General features: G+C 35.1%; 1 long non-coding RNA gene across 1 annotated transcript in view; it reads left to right on the plus strand.

The window, feature by feature from the left end:
- Positions 1-4,823, plus strand: part of LOC105524363 — a 91,627-nt gene extending 86,804 nt beyond the window's left edge. The window contains exon 3 of the long non-coding RNA XR_001003745.1: positions 4,432-4,823. This is a non-coding gene — a long non-coding RNA (uncharacterized LOC105524363). The remainder of the gene's footprint in view (positions 1-4,431) is intronic.
- Positions 4,824-22,550: the final 17,727 nt, after the last annotated feature.

A 22,550-nucleotide genomic window follows, 5' to 3' on the forward strand; every position in this document is an offset into this window, starting at 1 on the left:
GCCATTCTCCTGCCTCAGCCTCCCGAGTAGCTGGGACTACAGGGGCCCGCCACGTCGCTCAGCTAGTTTTTTGTATTTTTTAGTAGAGATGGGGGTTTCACCGTGTTAGGCAGGATGGTCTCTATCTCCTGACCTCGTGATCCGCCCGTCTCAGCCTCGCAAAGTGCTGGGATTACAGGCTTGAGCCACCGCGCCCGGCCAACCACAATTCTTAATCACCTGAGTTTGTCAATGTTAGAAGCCAACATAGAGTTGATATAATTATAAGAAAAATCCAAACATTATCATTCATTTTAAACTTTATTGTGAAGATTAAATTATATATGTGTGTGTGTGTGTATATATATATATGTATATATATAATTAGAACAGAGAGGGGCACATAATTGGTGCTCAATAAATCTTAATTGCCATCTTTTCTCTACTCTCTGAGCTCTTGCAATAGCTTTCCAACTTGGTTTTCCATCTTCTAACTATCACAGGTCACCTTTCTAAAATATGGATGTAGTCTTATTACTTCCTTTAATGTTTCTTTATCATTTTATCTTAGACCACAAAGTTTTTAGCTGGAGAGTCACTTCCAGGTGGAATTATTACCACCCTCACTGCCCATTTCCTGTGTTCCTATCGTGATAATGCTGTATTACAAATTATCTATTCATTTTATTTCCCTCATTACATTGTGAGCTGCTCATAACAGGGAACAAAATTAATTCACTTAGTAGGTACTCAGTAAACATTTGGTAAATGAGGGGCCAGTTGATTGACTGGAATGAGTCAAATATGTGCCAACTTCTGGTCGCAGAGCAGACATGAATTTAAAAAAAAAAAAGTTTTGAATAACCTCCTGTTTGGTTGAAAGTCTCTTTTTGCCCAAAATTACTTGTTTAAACAGCATATTTTCAGGAAATACTTTGATAGTTTAAGATGTGTTTGCTCTAACATACTATCTTTCATATCTTCGTGCAGGAATAATTTTTTTTTTTTTAGATGGAGTCTTGCTCTGTCGCCCAGGCTGGAGTGGTGTGTGTCAGTCATGACTCACTGAAGCCTCCGCCTCCTGGGTTCAAATGAGTCTACTGCCTTAGCCTCCCAAGTAGCTGGAATTACAGTTGCACACCACCACACCTGGCCAATTTTTATATTTTTAGTAGAGACAGGGTTTCACCATGTTAGCCAGGCTGGTCTCAAACTCCTGACCTCAAGTGGTCTGCCTGTCTCGGACTTCCAAAGTGCTGGGATTACAGGTGTGAGCCACCATGCTCAGCAGCAGAAGTCACTTGTAACAAGCTTCATCATCCTGCTTTCCTCACCTCTCCCTATTTTCCTAATAGATACACGGCCTTCAAAAGCACATACAAAATCTTTCCCAAGTGCTGCTTTGCCACATTCTCATTTAATTTACACTTCTTCCCCTATAAAGAGCAAAATCCTCACACCAGCATTTAAGCACCTTCCCAGCACGGTGCTCTGTATTCTTGAGATCGCGATCTGCTATGACCCTCAACTCCAGGATTTCCTCACTAGTGATTGTCCACCCCAAATACACCTTGCTTATGCCTTCCTCCAACGTCTGACTTGTGCTCTTCCTCATGCATTAGTATGGCAGATGTGAGGCTGGGCCACCCATGTCTTCCTTCAAGTAAGGACTTGCTGTCTATCCGTGGTGTGGTCAGCAACAGTCTCAAAAACTTCATGGACAGCCTCAGCTGCAGAAGGCCACCTAGACCAAGGTCAAGTCCTTTACACTCCTGGTGATCAACCCAGGAAGAGTCTAAAGATCCATTTTGGCCTAATGCAAGATGCTGTGATGGGACATGCAGGTTCCTGACATCCTGCTGGGTTGGCTCAGGCTTTGTCAGGCTCACACTATGGTTTGACTCCTCCCACTGTCCAATCCTGCTTAAGTGTGCATTCCAAATAAACATCCTGAGCCCCAAATTCCATCTAAGCCTCTGCTTCCAGAGAACCCAACTGACAACAAATGGTCTTCTGTACCTTCTCTTCTGCCTGCATCATCCATCAGTTCACAGCCAAATAACATTTTCCAGGTCTCACTTGACCAATCTGGCCCGAGTCTGACCTATTCTAGTCTACCCTTTACAAGCACTTCCTACCTTCCAATTAATTTTGAAAAACAGTTTCTTTTATTGTTAGTAACCTTTATCTCTCTCTCTCTCTCTGTGTGTGTGTGTGTGTCTTTCCCTTATCAATTGAAGTTGTTCTACTAACTTCTTAGAGTTGGAGTCAACTCATTCTTTTCCTTTCTATCCATAGCAGGATAGGTACTTCTAAGGAAGAAGTACCTAACATTTACTGAATGGAAAGTAACATATTTTAGAAAACACATACGTTCATGATTTCTATTTGGTTCCCCCCACTTTTGTATCAGTCACTTCTAAGATAATTTGGTTAATCTTAATTTGAAAAAGAAAACAGAGCAACTTTCTCTCTATATTTTTTACTCTATACAATTTGAGTGATGCACTTTTCTGGAACTTTGGTAAGGGAAAACATTTAGAGTTTAGAACTATTTTACATTCTTGTTTCAATATTTGCATATAATCTGAAGCATGATTTTTAAAATCCCAGAACCAGGGGTAAAATGAAATGCCTATGAATGTGAAATCAGCAGTAAATAACATACTAAAAGGAAGTCTAAACAAAACACCAGCAAACACATCAATATCTCCAAATTATATTTAACGGAATCGATTCTGTTTGGTTGTGATGTGGCAAGTCAAATTCAGGGCTATACTCAAAGTATGTGTTAAGTTACTAGATAAAGATATTTCAGGTGGCTGTTATTAGGAATAAGAAAGGGACACTTAACTCCCAAGTAATAAATCTCACCCTCAAAGAGATGAAATGGCTCACTAATTGCTTCTAACAGAAACCAGCAACTTTTTTCTTTGCTGTTTCTACGAAAACATGGAAGATCAAGGGAAATCTTTATTTAGATGTTTGATTCTCACTCAATTCTTTTAAAGCTTTCAGTTAAATCTAGAAATTGTGATGTAAGTTGGTATACATTGAAACCTTAAAAAATGTTTGCAAGAATCCTGGCTTCTACATATATACATGAAATTAAATTAAAAACCTCTTGAAAATAATACAAATGTGTGTACTCAGAAATGAAAATCTACTTCAACTCCCTGCATGTCCTTCTGTTGAGTAGAACACTACTGTACTCCAGCTGTGAGAAGTTTCTTTTATTCTTTTTAGAGTTGAAATGCATGCACACACACATGCTTTTTGTCCTTGAAACTCTGTCTCTGATTGCATGTTGTTGAGGAAATAGGAAGTTTTTGGCATTTTTAAAACTGTTGCCTTTTTTCTTCCTTGCTATTTAGAATAGTGTGATATTTGCATTAAACCTTTCTCCTTTTAAGATTAGAAAACTAATATATAATTTTAATCCTTTGGATGTCACTTTCTTGCATGGAAAAATAGGTTTTTGTCTGAGATATATAGTTTGCAGATAACCTGTGTGTTCATTTCTTTCTATAAAATACTCTTACTTCAAGGCAAGATAAGCTTAAAAATGTGCTTAATGGGATAACTGATCAGCTGTTGGTCGTTTTATGGCAGAACTGCATTTGTATTGGCAATCACTTATTCACACACAAAATTAAAGCTTAAACTAGAATCTGAAAGCTGTGATGAAAAGCCCACCTCAGACAATCTTTTGAGCATATAGAAGAAAAATTTATTTGTTCTCCATTGACACTTTGTCTTTGGAAAAGGAGTAAGGGTCCAGAAATAAGCTAAAAGAATAAATATATTTGATATAGTATTCTATGTAAGAGACTCTCAAAAGATAGATATTTTTGTTACCATCACAAACAGTATACCATGTTTTCTAAAATACTTTATCTGAATGTTGTAGTCCAGAGGAAGGGGAATTTCCCCTGAGATAAGAGTAAACACACTCTTTGAAAGTAATCCCAGGTAGGAGGATTAGAAAGATAACTTGAAGCTTCATTTCTTTTATCTTATCGCATCTTTGCTCCCTCACAGGAGTATAAGTGATAAGTTCTGTTGAAAATAACACCATACTGGAGCTGCACAAACTAAAGCAAAATTTCTGCCCAACTTGTTCTGGGCAACAGGGAAAGAGAGACTGTCCCTCACTCACTCTTGGAAAATTTGTTATATAGGAGACTAACATGCCCTGTTTTTTTTTTGTTGGTTTTTTTGTTTTTTCGACTATGTGCTTGAACCGGGAAAGAGTGGGGCACAGTCAATTTGAAGTGGGTGATTTGAATGCTTTAGCAGAGCAAAGGTGTGTTTTGTTGTAAATCATACCAGGAAAGGTACAATAATTCCACAATAGCGAGGGTTTTTCAGTATGTAAGGCTTAGCATTAAGGTAGGAGAGGGTGGTTAAAAGATACATCTCATCCTTCGTGCTCAATATTCTCTTCTTTAGAAAGAGCAGCAACTGGATGACACAGAATGAGTTCTGAGGTTTACATCAGAAAATGGCCCTGAACCAGAGCCAAGGCTGGCCTGGGAGCTGGCGGAGATTCTGAGCCTCACACTTTTATTTGTGAAGTGGGATGCTGACTCTATTGTTGGTTTTGTTTTGAGGTTTGTTGCTCAAATCAAGCAATACACATGAGGGAATTTACTGATATTGTTTTAAAAAACAAAGTTAATGTATGATGATGCAGTGGAGTGATTCATGAATGGTATTATAAATATTTTAAAAATACAAAAGGAGTTAAAAGAGTATACTTGGATGTTAATGAAAATAAAATTTCACTGAGAATAAGAATCTTCGTAAACATCAGTTGATATTAAAAGTTTATTGCTTTTAAAGGAGTCTGAAATGTTCTTTTGTCAAGGTTAATGCATTAAAATGGGGTAGAGAATAACATTAATCTAGACAACACAAATTTTAGTATGTGTGATTATTTTATAAGCTCTTGGTTGAAATAAATGTTTTTATCTACATGGAAAAACTGAATAGATTACAAGAATTGTTTAAAAGAAAGAGAAATTTCAGATGTCAAATATGTGGGAAACAATGTCATTTTATTAACTAGAGATAGAAAATGAGGTACATTAGTCTTAGACACTATTTACAGCAGTTAATTGCTAAGTCGCCAAAACAATCTATTCTGCAATGACCTTACTTTTAAAGTAGTTCCATGGCATGAACTCAAGGACATTACTGCAGCAAGGTTCTTAACAAATCAGTCATATTCATTGCATTTAATAATCTATTAGGCGCCTTCACTAGAGTGAACAACCAGCATTTCTTTTAAATTCTTCCATAATTCAGATTTTATCAATGTGGACTAACCCTGTGGTCAATTAAATCTGAAGTAGTGCAGTTTTTATGTTTTCTGAATATACTGGGCCTGAAAGCAAATATTATTTTATGATATGTTAATAACACAAGGAATTTTACTAGTAATATTTAGCGGAGCATAAAGGTACCTAAGGCTTTATCTATTTGCACAGTAGCAGAACGGATCTGAGAATGATTCCAACCATAACTCTTAGTCAAACACATTAACACAGTCCATTTACACAGAATGCTCAGTACAGATCTAAGAATATTCTTTAAAGTTACAGTTGGAATATTTCTCCAAAATTTCCTTATAAATGTGTATATACATGCCAATTACAAATCATAATATGTGGCTCTAATTTGTTATCATCTGAAAAAAAATCTAATTTGTAACAGAACCAAAGTTTTGTTTCAATCCAAACTCCTGAGGACCAATTCAAAAGAATGGGAAGCTCATTGTTTCCCTGAAATGATTGACCATCCATTTTAAAACATCAAAATGTTCTGAAAAATGTCTGCAGTGGTCTCAACATCTTATTTAGTTTAGAATCTTGGTAGACAAACATAAGCGCCACAATGCTCCAGTTAGAATGCAGGGCATAAATAGAATTACTCTTAATGATGCAAAGTACAAATAAATCCCTACAAAATAAAAAGAAATTTATTCCTTTTATTTGTAGCTTATGGATACCTGAAAGCTATTTTACTTTGCTTCCTAGTTTCTTTTTCCTTCTGTAACTTCGTACATTCCGAATATAAAATAGTTTTCTATTATCTGTGTGATTCTTTCATTAAGATCAAGATCTCTCTTTTTTGTTGTTGTTCAAAACTTGCATGCTGCTATCCATAGTGAAGCAACTGATACATGTAGCTTTTACATAAGATTATTATAGTATCAAAAATGTAAATCAATTTTTGTTCTAAATTATTATAAATATACCCACTTAGTCTCTGGTAATCTTCTGCCCTCATGTTTACAGAGACCAGGATCTAAAGACTTTTAAGAGTTTTGATGAATTTATGAAATTTAAGTGACTTTAATTTAATCTATTTTAATTTAAACGTCATCATGGACACAGCCATTTGGTTTATTTCTGGCAGTGAGTTCAAAATGAAAGAGCTTTGAGAAAATAACATTTAAAGGAGAAGTGTCATGCTCCATGAATTTAAAGATCAAACTGTATTGCAGCCAATGTTGTTTTAGATATTAAGTATATAATGTGGGATTATACCACGGATTGCATTACTCAAATCTTAAGGAATAAAAGGTTGCCATCTAAAATGTGAATATAACATAAGTACATTTTTCTTGGAGGAGAGGATAAACTTGTAAGATCAGCATTACATTGAATCTAAAGAAATAGAAAAATTTACTTAGAGATTGTTTGAATCTTATTTTAAGCATGTCTTTCCATGCTCATAACAAGCATCTTTTTCATTATATAGTTTCATTATTTAAAAAAAAAAAAAAAAAGCCTAAGTCCCCGGCGATCGCCTTCTGTTTAAAGAAGATCCCCTGGGAGGTGTGGACAGAACTTAAAAACCAGAGTCAATTTCTTCTTAATTCAGAGGTAGAGAGAGGATAGGGCATAGTGAGGAACAGGCTTCAAAAGGAGCTAAAGCATGAAAGAAAGTCACCTTGTTAGCTGACAGAGAAGTGTGCTTGCCTTGGGGATGGAAGCTTTCTTGAATATTCCTGTTTTAAATGGACAGTATAAACCACACCATCATTACCTATAGGCAGGTCCTCGATGAATCTATCCAAGATATGTCAGACAAACGACAGGACTGCTGCTGGACTTACTTATTCTTTGGTCACAAAAACCAGATAAGTGAAACATGCACATTTTTGGTGATTCGAATATTACGATAGAAACTGGCCTTAAAGGGGTCAGGAAACAAACGAGGACCTTAAGTGACAAATACACTCCTGCTTGCTTTTCCAGCTTCTCTGTATGCTCCCATGTTACAACAGAAATCAAAACCTGTTCACTGATTTTTCTTTTAAAAGTGCATGAGGAAGAAATGTGGATATTTGTCTTCAAGGCTCAATTAAACATTCAGATTCCTACAAATTAAAACCATCTCACATATCAACCTCACCTTTAAACAATTAAACAATGTTAATTGTTAATATACTGTACTTGTTTGAGAATTGTGTAGTTTATTTTGTAAGTTATATATAACCTTCTTGCTTTTTGAAAATTTCCATAATGCTGGACTAAATAGTCATAATGTTCTAAGAAATGAAACTTTGAGTTGCGTATTACTTGCCCTTCAAGTAGCACCTGTGATTACATGATTTACCAAGTCATACCAACATTTTTCTATGTGGTTCATATATGCTCTGGTCTATGTCGATCAAGGTTACTCGAGGGCCTCATCTTTTTTCTCCTGTACTGTTACCGTTATTTTCTTATCTGACTTTCCTTACTTTTCCCCATTGCCCTCCTTCCCTACCAGTTTCTACCAAACTTTACCTTACCACGTGGTTTCAGCATCTTGAAGACTGTTTGCTCGAGACATGGCTATTCCTCCAAATAACTTACAAGGAGACACAGGCACAGAGGCACAGAGACACAGACAGACAGACAGAGACCAAAAAGAACATCCTAATTTAAGTCCTGCTACAAGACAGGCAAGCATGGTGGTGAGGAAGAGCCTACGTGGCGGGTCGGGGCAGGGGCAATGAACTTTGTTTTGCTTTGAAAATTTGTGAGAAGTAACAGCTAAATGATGATTTGAGTAACAGGGTAGATTTAGCAAGATATTCCCTCCTTTGGCAATGTGTAGTGATGTGGAAGAAAGCTTGTCTAGACCCTGGAAGGCTCAGATGAGAGAGAACATATATGTTTGTGGATTTCCAAGAGTTTCATGTGGCCACACCTAAGAGAGTGCAAGGGAGAATGGATCAGGGCTGGCCAGGCTGGAGGCAAAGCAAGGGAGCAGATGATGACACCCCGTTCTGAAATGGTGGAAAGGGGTAAGAGAAAATTAGATGAATTCAAGGGAGATAAATTGTCTCCGCATGACTTTCTGAACATGTAGTGTTAGGCGGGTGAGGGTGCTTCCCAGGGCTCTGCCCAGGGCACTTACGTGAATGAATAGTAAGTAGCACCTTTCCCTGATTCAGATAAGCCAGAGGGAAGAAAAGGATGGGGGTGGAGTGGGGAAGATGCTTGTTCAAACTCAAACAAAATCTCTTTATCACTTCTGAGTTTGCCTATCTTTTCCTTAAAATTCTTTCAGGCAGAGAGCTTCCCATTATCCTGCCAAAATACCCATGTTCTTCAAGTTGCTTGCTACTTCTGCTATTGTTAGACATATATTCTTAGTCTCTCTCCTGTGAAGAAATAAGCAAGAGAGACCCAGTTCCTTAGAGAAAGTAACTTTCAACTTGAAACCTGGAAACTCTTATCATTTTAGTTTGATTTCATCTTCAAGCCTTCACTTCATTTAAAGATGGAATCCAGTGAAAAGTGGGAAGAGGTCGTAAGCTGCATTCTTAGCAAGTTCTACTCCCAATGGTTTTCACATCTCAGCCTGAAAGTTGGAAACTATAGACCAGAGCTGTGGCCGGGACATGCATAATAGGTGCTGGACAAGTATTTTAAAATTAGCCAGGCTTGGTGGCGGCACACACCTGTAGTCCCAGCCTCCTACTTAGGAGGCTGAGGTGGAAGGATCACTTGAGGCCAGGAGTTCAAGACCAGTTTGGGCAACATAGCATACCCAGTGTCTACCAAATAAAAAAAAAAATTAGCCAGTCATGGTGGCATACACCTGTAGTCCCAGCTACTCAGGAGGCTGAGGCAGGAAGATCACTGGAGCCTAGGAGGTGGAGGCTGCAGTGAGCTACGATCACTTCACTGCACTCCAGTCTGGGTAACCAAGTGAGAAAAATAATACATGTTAAATATTTTAAAATTATTAAAATATTAAATATGTGTCCAGCAACTATTAAAAATATTAAGTATTTGCCCAAAATACTTAACATATGATTAATTTATATATGTATTATTAAAATAATAATAATTAAAATAAATACATAAATTTATTTTAAAATAACAAATATTAAAAATAGGTGTTGGACAAATATTTCTTTAGTCAATGAAAGAATAAATAACCTATTGTTGGTTGAATCCTGTTTAAATCAAATTACACAGTACTGAAGAAAAATAGACATCGATGTTTATCCAATTAAAATAAATTCTTGTTCTCAAAAATTTAATCTATACAATTTACACCTTGCATATTTTGCCAAAAAAAGGTCCTATCTTATAGCTAGTACTCAAAGGGTCATTGAAATGTGATAACTACAGAGATTGCTGCTATATACTAGAAGCTCCCCTGTAAGTTCTTTGATCTTTACTAGCTTTTTTGCCCAAAGAATTTGTGAGCTTTTGTCGACAAAGGTTAAAACAAAGAGCTGTCCTAGTGGTTGATGGTTCTTTGATATATGATTGTGCTTTTTTGTAGCAAGAACTCAGACATCTTTGTCAGAATCATGTATTAACATATATGCTATTATCTAAATGTTTGATATACATTGGATTTTATGTTTCCCACATTAAAACATTAAAGAAAGAGAAACTCCTGCAGTCAAAATCTAATATTATATGTCATTAATTTGTTAATCCTCTCATTCAGTCTGTTAATATGACAAAAGCCAACAGGAGAGTTCTCTGAGATTTTTGTGACTTTTTGGTGAAAGTATTTTGTCATTTTCAACCATATGATTGATACAGCAACAATCTAACTAGACAAAAATTCCAAAACTTATAATTGCTGACTCAGCTTTGTTCCTCACTTCAAACCAATATAATCACTGGATGGAAAAATTCAATTAGGAAAAATGCAAAACAGATAGAAAATAAACATGACAATAAATTATTAGTATTATGCAATGCAACTGTTACTTTGAAAAACAAATATTACATTGAAAATGCTGAAATATTTGAGATTTTGCTAAGACAGTTATAAAATATTCTGATATGAATACAAATATATGGAAGGTATTATTTTAAATTATTTCTGCTAATTTCTTTCTTTCATTATATCAGCAACAGATTATTAATTTTTCAAATTAAAGCTAATTTAAAACTTTTTGAAGAGTAGTATGAGACAATACTACTTAGTACTCAGCACAGACGCTGAAACAAGTAAAAAAAATGCAAGCTAATGATTCTATTATCAACATTTTACAGAATATTCTACATTTTGCATTAAATTAATATTCATATAGGTAATATTAAGGCTTATATTTTCAAGTATTATTTTTCCACGTAGTGCTTTTATATACAACTGCTTTTTCCCCAGACTAAAAAACAAAAAAGTATCTTCCCGTAATTTAAAGAAGTAAACTTTCATCTTTGTCATGAAGCCCTTTCAAACTGACCAGAGGAAAGCTATTAGGTTCTCAATTGTGTGTGTGTGTGTGTGTGTGTGTGTGTGTGTGTTCTTTCTTAAGAATTACAGCCCTAGTAATTCATCTGCTTGTGTCTGTACATACTTTCTCGTTCTATAAAACACTGACATCTAAATTTACCATCCTTTTATATTGTAGTCTAACGTTGCTCTATAAGGTGTATATATATTGTGAGATTCTACTGGTCTTCCTGTTTTAAATAACACCTTCCTAACAGGTAAGGATGCCTTCCCCAGTAAAGCCTAACACAATGCACAATGTCCTAGGAAACCAAATACCCATTCTCCCTGTCCCATTTTAATGATATGGCCACAAACAAAAAAAAAGGATATCCCTATGCATTCTATATTCATTTTGTTTATTCTTACTTTCCCAGTGTGATAGATTGTGAACCTCCTTACTTAAAGATAAGAGATATGGGATCTCTGAAATGAAACATCAGTGGATCAATTAAGGCTATTTAGCTTAATGGTGAAAAAGTAGTAAATGAGCTCAGGGACATTTAAGGGGCAGTTTCATGGCTTAGATTCCACTTAGATTGCCTCGTTTCAATCATCCTGGCTAGCACTAAGAATTATGTGACAAGGAAGGATTTTCTTAACTTCATCACACGTTGTAATAAGAACTTACAACTTTTGCAGGTTTTAGATACTTTATAATAATGTGTCTTGCCTATATTAGGTAATCAATGTTTGTTGAATTGCATTAAATATTGCACACAGACAACATCTGTTGATGGCTTCATTCAAGTTCCTAAATTCTAAAGTGAGTATTCATCATTAACAATTTTCCTGGATATATTTTTTGAAGATATATAAAATTATATTTTTTAAAGATTACACATATAAATGGAAACGATTCTTTCATATTTGAGATACTGATTTTATACTTTTTATAATCCCTAAAATAACCTGTTTGACAAAATAATTTTGTAGTTTTAGCAAGTTGAGGATCTAAAACTGGGATTAGAACACATGATATAAAATGTATAATGGAGTAGAATATTAAGATAAGCCTATTTGGGTATAAATTTTTTAAGTTAAGCAAAGACAATCAAACTTACAGATAAATGAATTATGTATCAAACAGTTTCACTCTCTGACCTTACCAAACTGAATGAAAAAGTGAACTGTCTCCCTTTCACTAGTTAAAATAGGCGAGATTATACTTCTAAAATGTATTAAAGCCTAAGAGTTTTTCATATATTGAAAAAATTAAATGCTTAAAGTGTTCAAATGGCTTGAAGTGATGAGTATAATTTGAAATTATAAAAAATGCAAGTAAATTCTTGATGCATAGTAATAAATACTTAATAGTTCTCTCAAGGAATACGCATTTTGGGTTTCTTTTTCTAAGAAAATTTAGGTAGGGACCATACATTTCTCGTAAGTTAAAAATCAACCAATTCATGATAAATTAAAATCATCTTTCCTAGAAATGATATACCGATAATGTGGAAATATAAACGCTTTATCAAGTTAAGGTATGCAGTTTGAATGTAGTTCAGTCTTAAAATAATAGCGTGTATTTTACATATCATTACAGCTATCAGGATAAATGCACAAAAGCCAGCCATACTACAACAAAACAAATTGGGGACGAGCAGGATCCTTTGATGAAATTAAAATGATTTTTAAAAATGTGAAGTTGGCCAGGTGCAGTGGCTCATGCCTGTAATCCTAGCACTTTGGGAGGCTGAGGCGGGCAGATGACGAGGTCAGGAGACAGAGACCATCCTGGCCAACAAGGTGAAACCCCATCTATACTAAAAATACAAAAATTAGCCAGGCGTGGTGGTGGGCGCCTGTAGTCCCAGCTACTCGGGAGGCTGAGGCAGGAGAATGGCGTGAACCTGGGAGGCAGAGGTTGCAGTGAGCCGAGATTGTGCCACTGCACTCCAGCCTGGTGACAGAAAGAGACTCCATCTCAAACAACAACAACAACAACAACAACAACTCAAACAACAACAACAACCAAAGTTCGTTTATATTTCACAATCCCCTCATATTACAACATAACTGTTTGGCTGGTTTTCTCACATGTAAAGCTAGCCTGATATTTTAGTAACTATGTTATATGTATTATTCGATTTAACTTCTTGTTCAAATGGATAGGTAGCTCCCCACCCTTCAGCAATGTGAGGGACAGAGGAGCAAAGTGGGAGAAAAGGATATGACATGTATACCCAGATTTACTCTCAACTCCATCTAAGAAAGAATGTTAACATCACAGAAAATAGGAAAAAAGTATATTTGGATCAAATGCTGTATTGGTCAAGTTCAGTTCAGTTATTGTTTGTATGAATCAGTTTATGGTTTGCAGGAGGAGGTCTCAGATATTCAAAGATCTTTCTGGCAGATGCCTCAGCTTGGGAGGTTTGGCTGGTGTATCTATGCCGTGCTAATATGTCCTGTAAAACTTCTCACATCATCTCCTAATTAATTACAGAGGCATCGTTCTTTCACTTCTCTACCTGACTAGAATACCTTCAAGAACTAATCTTTGGATCTAGCCCATATTGGTTGTTGGGCAAATATTTGCTGGATTAATTGTAGCTATACTCTCAACGTGGGCTTGTTTATGAACTTTGATAAGTGTTAAGGCACATTTCATAGAAGTATACATGCACACCCAAACACAAATATATATGTCAATCTAAGTGATGGTAAGATTGTAATATAAAAAACTCCTTTCTGTCTTTCATTCTGCATCTCCTTTATTCTAAACTTAAAAAATTTTTTTTTTCCTGTAGACCTGGCTGCTTCACAGAGTGGTTTACGTTCAAACGTGAAAGCAATGTTTTGAAAAATCAATTACTCTAACATAAAAGATTACTATATATTTCCTATAATCATCCAGCACATTGTTACTTTTTTTATTTTTTGTTTATACTTTAAGCTGTTCTTTTAGATTCAGGAGGCACACGTGCAGGTTTATTACCTGGGTATATTGTGTGATGCTGAGGTTTTGGATGCAACGGACCTCATCACTCAGGTACTGAACATAGTATCCAGTAGTTTTTCAACTCTTTTCCCCTTCCTTCTCACCTTACTCTAATAGTTCCCAAAGTCCATTGCTGTCACCTTTACGTCATGAGTAACCATTGTTTAGCTCCCACTTATAAGTGACAACATGCAATATTTGGCTTAATGTTTCTGCATTAATTCACTTAAAATAATGGCCTGTAGCTGCATTCATGTTGTTGCAAATAAAGTGATTTTGTTATTTTTTTTTATGGCTGTGTATATTCCATGGTATATATGTGCCACATTTTCTTTATCCAATCCACCATTGTTAGGCAACTAAGTTAATTCCATGTCTTTGTTATTGTGAATAGCGCTGTAATGAACATACGAGTGCATGTGTTTTTCTGGTGGAGTGATTTATTTTCTTTTGGCTATATACCCAGTAGTGGTATTACTGAGTCAAATGGTAGTTCTATTTTATTTGAGAAATCTTCAAATTGCTTTCCACGGAGGCTGAATGAGTTTGCATTCCTTTCAATGTTGTGTGTTTCCTTTTCTCTACTGCCTCACCAGTATCTACTGTTTTTGGACTTTTTCAAAGCCATTCTGACTGGCGTGAGATGGTATCTCATTGTGGTTTTGTTTTGCGTTTCTCTAATGATTAATGATGTGCAACATTTTTTCACGTTTGTTGCACACTTGTATGTCTTCTTTCAAGAGGTGTCTATTCATGTCTTATGCCCATTTTTAATGACATTATTTTTTACTTGTTCAATTGTTTAGCTTCCTTATAGATTCCGGATATTAGTCTTTTGTTGGATACATAGTTTGCCAATATTCTCTCCCCTTCTGTAGGTTGTCTGTTTACTCTGATAGTTTACTTTTCTATGCAGAAGCTCTTTAGTTTAATTAGGTCCCACTTGTCAATTTTTGTTTATGTTGCAATTTATTTTGAGTACTTAGTCATAAATTCTTTCTCAAGGCCAATGTCCAGAATGGTATTTCCTAGGTCTACTTCTGGAATTCTTGTAGTTTGAGGACTTGCATTTAAATCTTTAATCCATCTTGAGTAGATTTTTATATATGGTGAAAGGTAGCGGTCCAGTTTTATTCTTCTGTATATGGCTAGCCTGTTGTTCCAGTACCATTTATCGCACAGAAACTTGTTTCCCCTTTGCTTATTTTTGTCAACTTTGTCAAAGATCAGATGGCTGTAGTTGTGCAGCTTTATTTCTGAGTTCTCTATTTTAGCGTCTGTTTTTAAATAGTACCATCTTTTATGGTTACTGTAGCCTTACAGTACAGTTTGAAGTCAGGTCATATGACGCCTCTGGCTTTGTTAGTTTGCTTATAATTGCTTTGGTTATTCTGGCTCTTATTTTGGTTTCGTATAAATTTTTAAATTATTTTTTCTAATTCTGAGAAGAATGACATTGGTAGCTTGATAGGAATAATGTGGCATCTGTACATTGCTTTGGGCAGTATGTCTGTTTTAACAACATTGATTCTTCCAATCCGTGAGCATGGAATGTTCTTCCATTTATTTGTGTAGTCTATGACTTCTCTCAGCAGTGTTCTGCAACTCTTCAGTGTCATCATTTTTACATGAGAAAATTGAGGATGTATAACGTTATTGGAATTTACACAGATAACAAATGGCAAAACTTTGTGTTTCTCAGTATTGTTATATTTTCCATTTGAGGAAAGAAGGAATTTCTCTTATAACAATAAACGTCTATTACAATAAGCACTCCACTAATTTTAGCTTACCTATTTCCATGTGAAAATTAGCAAGTCATCTTACATGATTAGATTTTGTCATTTCATTATTATTTTCTTATTATTTTGAATTTTTTATTTTGTACAGAGGGCTCCATTGACAATTTTGCTGGAAAAATGTATTGCTTTATTTTCTATCTTTTGATAGTTTGGGAAGGATAAGGTAATAGTGGCTTTTTTAAGCTAAAATGGAGTAGAATCAGGAGGTTTGCTCTTTATATGGAACTTAGAGACATCGCTTACCGAGTGGCGGGTGGTGTTAAGACTAGGCATAAGGTCTTCTGCTTTCTAGTCCAGTAGCCTTTTTATATCATCATATTACTTTTCACATTGTGTACCAAACTCCACATTATATTAACAGAGAAGGCATTGAAAGGTCATAAACGCACAGCTGTGTCATAAATGGTACCCTGAATGAAGCAGATTGCATTTTATTGTAATCAATTGAGTCCAGAAACTTTCAAATAACATGTGAGTTTTAATGCTATATATGTCTATGAAAGAATAATAAAGAACAATGCTCGTTCTTATTTCACTGGGGTTAGAGTGGGGCCCTTTTTGTCCCTTAATTTCCCTAATTAGTCTCAATTGTGTTCTCCCTCTACGTTAGCAGGCCAAGATAGTATCTGCTTTATTGCCATGGGAGGAAAACTTGCTCTTATTGAGCTTTATTAGATACTCCATTCTCTCATTTAGAATCCTATTAAGTTTCCCCTTGGCATTTTCTAAATCAATTAGTTTTAGCCTTACCCTTCTTAATATGCTCCTTTTGGAGGCTCCTAATTTTAGTCCCTAACTCTGGTATTTGTAGTTGCCTTTCCCTTTTCTTTTGGGCAAAGATTTCAATCAATTTTCTCTGCAATACTGCTTTGCTAGCATCCCACAGAGTCATATCTGTGACCTCACCGTTATCACTGTCTGCTAAATATTCAGCCCATATGTCTTTGAGCTTTTCCCTAAACTATTGCTGCTGAAGGAAGTAATTATTACTTTACCATCTTAGCACTCCCCTGTTGCTTTTCAAGGGAAATAATTCCACACCCCAGCGAATCATTGCAGGGTCCGAAACTAGAATCTTGTCAATAGAACAGCAACTTTGCCCTCAGTCTCTAGTGGGAATAGAAGAAAATGGTTCTGGAAAAGGAAGAAGACTTTATAGAATAAAATGTGAGTTGTGGCCATGAGCATGCTTATTTGTTTTAAAAATCAATATAGATGGTTAATAGATTGTGTGGTTGCAAAGAATTAGAGAATGATTACATTTTAGCATTATGAAGTGCAGTCCCACCACTATTAGGGGATTGTTTTGATAATTTTTTTAGATATTTATTTGTTTTTATAAACACACAGATAAATTACATGCACAGTAAGCCATTAAGTCTATTATTATTATTATTATTACTAGTTTTTGGTTTTGAGATGGAGTCTCGCTCTTATTGCCCAGGCTGGAGTGCAATGGTGCAATCTCGTCTCACTACAACATCCACCTCCTCTTGGGTTCAAGCAATTCTCCTGCCCCAGCCTTCCAAGTAGCTGAGATTACAGGTGGCTGCCATCACACCTGGGTAATTTTTTGTATTTTTAGTAGAGACAGGGTTTCACCATGTTGGCGAACTCCTGACCTCAGGTGATCCACCCACCTCAGCCTCCCAAAGTGCTGGGATTACAGGCATGAGCCACTGCACCCGGTCTAAAATAAATTTATTAAAAAACTAGAGGGAAATATATAAAACATTAGTTTTAATTTTAATTTTTAAATACATAGTAGGATTAGTTACGGGCAATTTTAATTTTTAAGGTAGTAATTTTCTAAATTCTCTGCCACAATCAAATATTTATAATCAGAAAATTTTATAAATTATAAAAAGCATTAATACCTAAGTACTGAAGTGTTATAATAGTTTGTGTTTTGTGGGGGATGTACAAACTAAAAATTTGGTTATCTTATGGAGCTAAGAAAATTTAGTCAAAATCTTTGCAACAATATCAACTGTATCTACTGTGTTTCCAGTCAATACACTGTCTTATAAGTGTGTTTTCTTGTTAAAATAATGCCTTTTCCCCATATAAGTTAAAGTAGTTTTAAGTAAATAAATTAAGACAAGTATATGGCAATAGCAGCTATTGTCATGGGACTAGAGAAACGACCACAAAAAATTCTACAAAAGACAAGCCTAAAAATACACATACAAACACATGTGCTTAAAAATCAATGAACACAGGAATGTAATTATTGCTTTCTAAACAGTTTTCAACATAGCATGTAAAAGTTGAAGAAAATAATTCGTTTTTCAATAACTCATTAAATACTAAGTGCCAGGTTCTTGTAGGAATGTGACATATGAGATGTAAATTTGCAGGATATGCCATGGACTATCTGTATTCTGATATTTCAGTGGCCACTACAAACATTGCTGGCCTCTGTAGGGAGCATTCTCTACATGCACCATTCCCCTAGAGCATACTTAGCATAATAAGAAATGGTCCAATACAATCAGAAGTAAGTATATTTCTTTTCTAATTGTTTGGAATGTTGAATCATAAGCCCTGCAGGTTAGATGGTCTCCAACTGGCGATAGGACTGTGAAGCACTATAATGTTCTCTATGCCTAAGTTGCTTCCATGTGTCATATTCACCAAAGCCACTTCTACTCTTTCTCAATTCTCCTGTTACCATTTTATTGGCATCCTGAAAGTCTTTTACCTACGGGGCTTTAGAATCCAAAAATGATGTTGGTTTATAAGTCTCAGGGATACTGAGAACACAATTATGTGAAAGTTCTAGGACCATGTAGCTTTTCCATTGGGTTCTCATGTCAGCTTCAGGGCAGAATGATAGGTGAGGACAGCCGTCATCTGATTAGTATCTGTGAGAAGTACCACATTTCTAGTACTACCTCTTGCAAAATTATGATCTTCATTGGTCTTGACAAGAACCTAAAATTTGTGTCCTAATTACTTATGAGGGAAACCATTAAGGACAATGGAACTTATTTTTAATAAGGTACGAAGTAAAGAGAATAAATTAGCATTTTTCTACCACAGTATATAGCAGGTATTTTTCACTTCATATGTACCACGTTTGTTCAAGCTTTATCAAGGCATGGCGAACTGGATGGACACGGCATTTGTTAGCCTTTATCTTAAGTCACAGATTTTAATATTTAGAGATAATAGGAAAATGGTACAAGGACTCATAGAGCTATTCGTATCAGAGCTAGGATTTATAATCTATGGCTGACCTCTCAATGCTATAATACTTCCATATGTAACATGAAACAACCTATTCATTTAGGTTATCTCTCAACATTCATTTAATATTTAATTAATATTTACTCAATAATTATTTAACGTGCATATATTGCGTAGGACGCTTTTAGAGATAACAATGATTTTATTAGATAATGTTAAGAGCTTACTATAAATCCATACTCAAGTACTTTGCATATATTATCTCATTAACTTTTCAGCAACCACCTCATCGATGAGGTAGATGTGATTATTATTCCTATTTTATAGGTAAAGAAACTGAGGTATGCCTTAAAGAGCTTGGCCAATGTCCTACAGCTGGTAGTTCAGTCCATGTAGCCTAATTCTAGAATCCAAATTCTTAATCGTAATAGTGTATTGTCTTTAAAAATTAAGTGACATAGCTTCAAAATATATAAAGCAAAATTTGGCAGGAGTATAAGAAACATGTACAAAATTATCACCACAATGAAAGATTTTAATACTCAAAAATTTATAAATCAAGCACAACAGAAATCAATAAATGTACAGAAGATGTAAATTATAGTAAGTTTCATCAAATTGATAAATACAGAACTCTGGATCTAACATCTGGAACACATACATTCTTTTTCTAGCACACAGAAACATTTAAGAAAAAAGGTCATGTCCTAAGTCTCTGCTGCTCAAATTTGGTCCACAGACAAGACTGATTCATGAATGCCTGTTAACAATCCATGACAAAACAAGTTCAGAAAGTAAGAGTAAGCACTGAGAAAAGTTTTATAACCCTTTGACCCTGTTTGACATTCAAGAGCACAGTGTGCAAACGTGGCTTGGACTTTATGCATTATGTTCTTACGGTACAGTCACACAGTTATGCAGATTAAGAATTTGTGCCAAAAAGTCATTTAATATACTGCTTTCCTCATCTATATATTCTTACAATTAAAAAATTACATGTCATTAGAGAAATGTAAATAAAATCAGAATGAGGCATCATTCACCCCAGTTAAGATGGCTATTATCAAAAAGATAAAAGATAACAAATGCTGGCAAGGATGTGGAGAAATGGGAACACTTACACACTGTTGATGGGAATGTAAACGAATATAACCAACATGGAAAACAGTATAGAAATCCACCCCGGCCCCCCCCCCCAAAAAAAATAACAACTACCACTACCGGATATTTATTCAAAGGAAAAGAAATTAGAATATCAAAGAGATATCTGCACCTTTATGTTTATTGCTACACTATTCATAATAGCCAAGATATGGAATCAACCTAAGCCTCCATCATCAGAAAAATATGGGTAAAGAAAATGTAGTATATGAACACAGTGGAATGCTATTCAGCTGTCGAAAAGAATGAAATCCTGCCATTCTCTGCAACACAATGACCCCCGAGGACATTACGCTAAGTCAAATAATTCAGTCACAGAAAGACAAATACTGCATGTTCTCAGTCATATGTGGGAGCCAATAAAAGTGAAGCTCATAAAAGTAGAGAGTAGAATTGTGGTTATGAGAGTCTGAAAAGGTTCAGGGGAGGGCAATATAAATAGAAATTGGTTCACAGATACAAAATTACAGCTAAACAGGAGAATGAATTCTGGTCATTCTATAGCACAATGGGGTGATTATAGTTAACAGTATCTTATTATATATTTTCAAACAGAAAGGAGGATTTTGAATGTTCCCTACAGAAACAAATGATAAATGTTTGAGTTGGTGGATATGCTAATTACCCTACTTTGATCATTACACATTGTATACATGTATTCAAATATTACTCTAATTAATTACTCATAATTATGATTTGTGAATTATGTGAAGGCCATCTATTAATTTTGAAAATATTCTCCTCGTGTGATAATATGGAAATAAATTATACACAACTGTTACCAAATGTAGAGCTATCATGAATGTAATTGACAATATCCACAATACAGAATCAACAATGTTTTTGCAAAATAACAATCCAGTTCGGTCCAAACATTTTAAACATAAGAATTGGGCAGAGGGCATATTATCTGTCTATTGTCTCTGGCATTTACTTGAAGGCATAGAAAGAATGCCACATATTTATCAATGGCAGACATTTACTAAGGGACAGAAACAAACTTTAGAGAGTAAGGAAGGTAGAGTTTCTACAGATTCCTATGACATGTACCATAATTTCACAACCATGACAAGGAAATAGATGATGATTTCAACATTGTGTATCTGTGAAAAGTTACCAATAAACTATTTTTGAATTTGATAGAATATTTTAAAATTTTATCTTTCAAAATTATTTTCTACCAAAAATGAAATTTCATGAATACATATAAAATTCACGAATATAGAATCCACTTTTTCATCAAAAGGTAATTTAAATTTATCCATAATTTTACAATATAAATTATTGCAATTGGCTACTAATGACATAGTAAATATAAAGTTGAAAATAAAGCATCACTTGTTTCATTTCAGACAGAAGCTATGAAATTAACATTCTGAACCTGAAATCTCTTCCTGTATTCCTATAACGTTTTGAGACTAGTTTCTCTATATAGTGATTTTAAAATATGTCCATAATTTCTTTCATAAACGTCCCTTTAAGAGGCAGAGGTTAACTCCACCACTTTTGGATTGGCCTTAGTGATCTGCTTCCAAAAAACAGAATATGGGAGAAAGGATGGTAAGTGGCTTCTGAAACTAAGTCACAAAAGGCATTGCATTCTAGGGGAAAGCCAGCAGCCTCACAGTGAGGACGCTTAAGCAGCACAATGGAGAGGCCCCCTTGAGGAGGAAGGGAGGGCCTTACCAGCAGTCTTACGAATCTGCCATTTTAGAACAAGATCATTCAGCCTTCCCAAGCCTTCAGAAGCAACAGCCCCAGTCAAAACTTTGACCATAACTTTATGAAAGAGATCCTAAGCCAGAACCAACCACCTGAGATTCTCCAAAAATCCTAACCCACAGAAACTTTAAGTTCATTGTTTGAGATATTACATCTTTGGGCAATGTATTATTCAGCAGTAGATAACTAACACAGGTGACCCCTGAATAACAGAGGTTTGAACTCTGTGGGTCCACTTATATATGAATTTTCCTCCACCTCTGCCACCCATGAGACAACAAGACCAATCCCCCCATCCCTCCTCCTCAGCCTACTCAACATGAAGATGATAAGGATGAAGACCTTTGTGATAATCGACTTCCACTTAATTAATATCAATATATTTTCTCTTCCTCATGAGTATCTTAATAACACTGTCTTTTCTCTAGCTTACTTTATTGTAAGAATACAGCATATAATGCCTATATATGGCATTATATGTATTTTGTATTATAACACATATTGTTATTATATATAACACATATATAATAATACGTGTTAATGGGCTGTGTTACTAGTAAGGCTTCTGGTCAAGAGTAGGTTATTAGTAGTTAAGGTTTTGGGGAGTCAAACTTTACACAGGGGTTTTTGACTGCAGGGTCATCAGCACTCCAACTCTCTGCTTGCTCAAAAATCAACTGTACACTCTACGATGGAGTATTAATAGAGCAAAATATATCAATAGTTTAGATATATGTTATCTCCCAAGAGTACTATGGTTATATATCCAACCTAGATTAGCTAAATGTATAAGCAAGAGACAAGCTCATTTGTTACATTAAACCCTTTAAATATAATATACATGACATCTAATTAAAAGGTGCCAAGGTTCTTAAAATAGAAACTTGCTATTTCCTCCATAAATTTTAGTTTTGTTATGATATTAGAATGACAGAGCTATGAATTTAATAGAAATTATTTACATTAATCACCTTACATGAAATTTTAGTGAACCATAAATT

The sequence above is a fragment of the Colobus angolensis genome, unplaced genomic scaffold (assembly GCF_000951035.1).
Source record: "Colobus angolensis palliatus isolate OR3802 unplaced genomic scaffold, Cang.pa_1.0 Scaffold5, whole genome shotgun sequence".
Lineage (NCBI taxonomy): Eukaryota > Metazoa > Chordata > Mammalia > Primates > Cercopithecidae > Colobus > Colobus angolensis.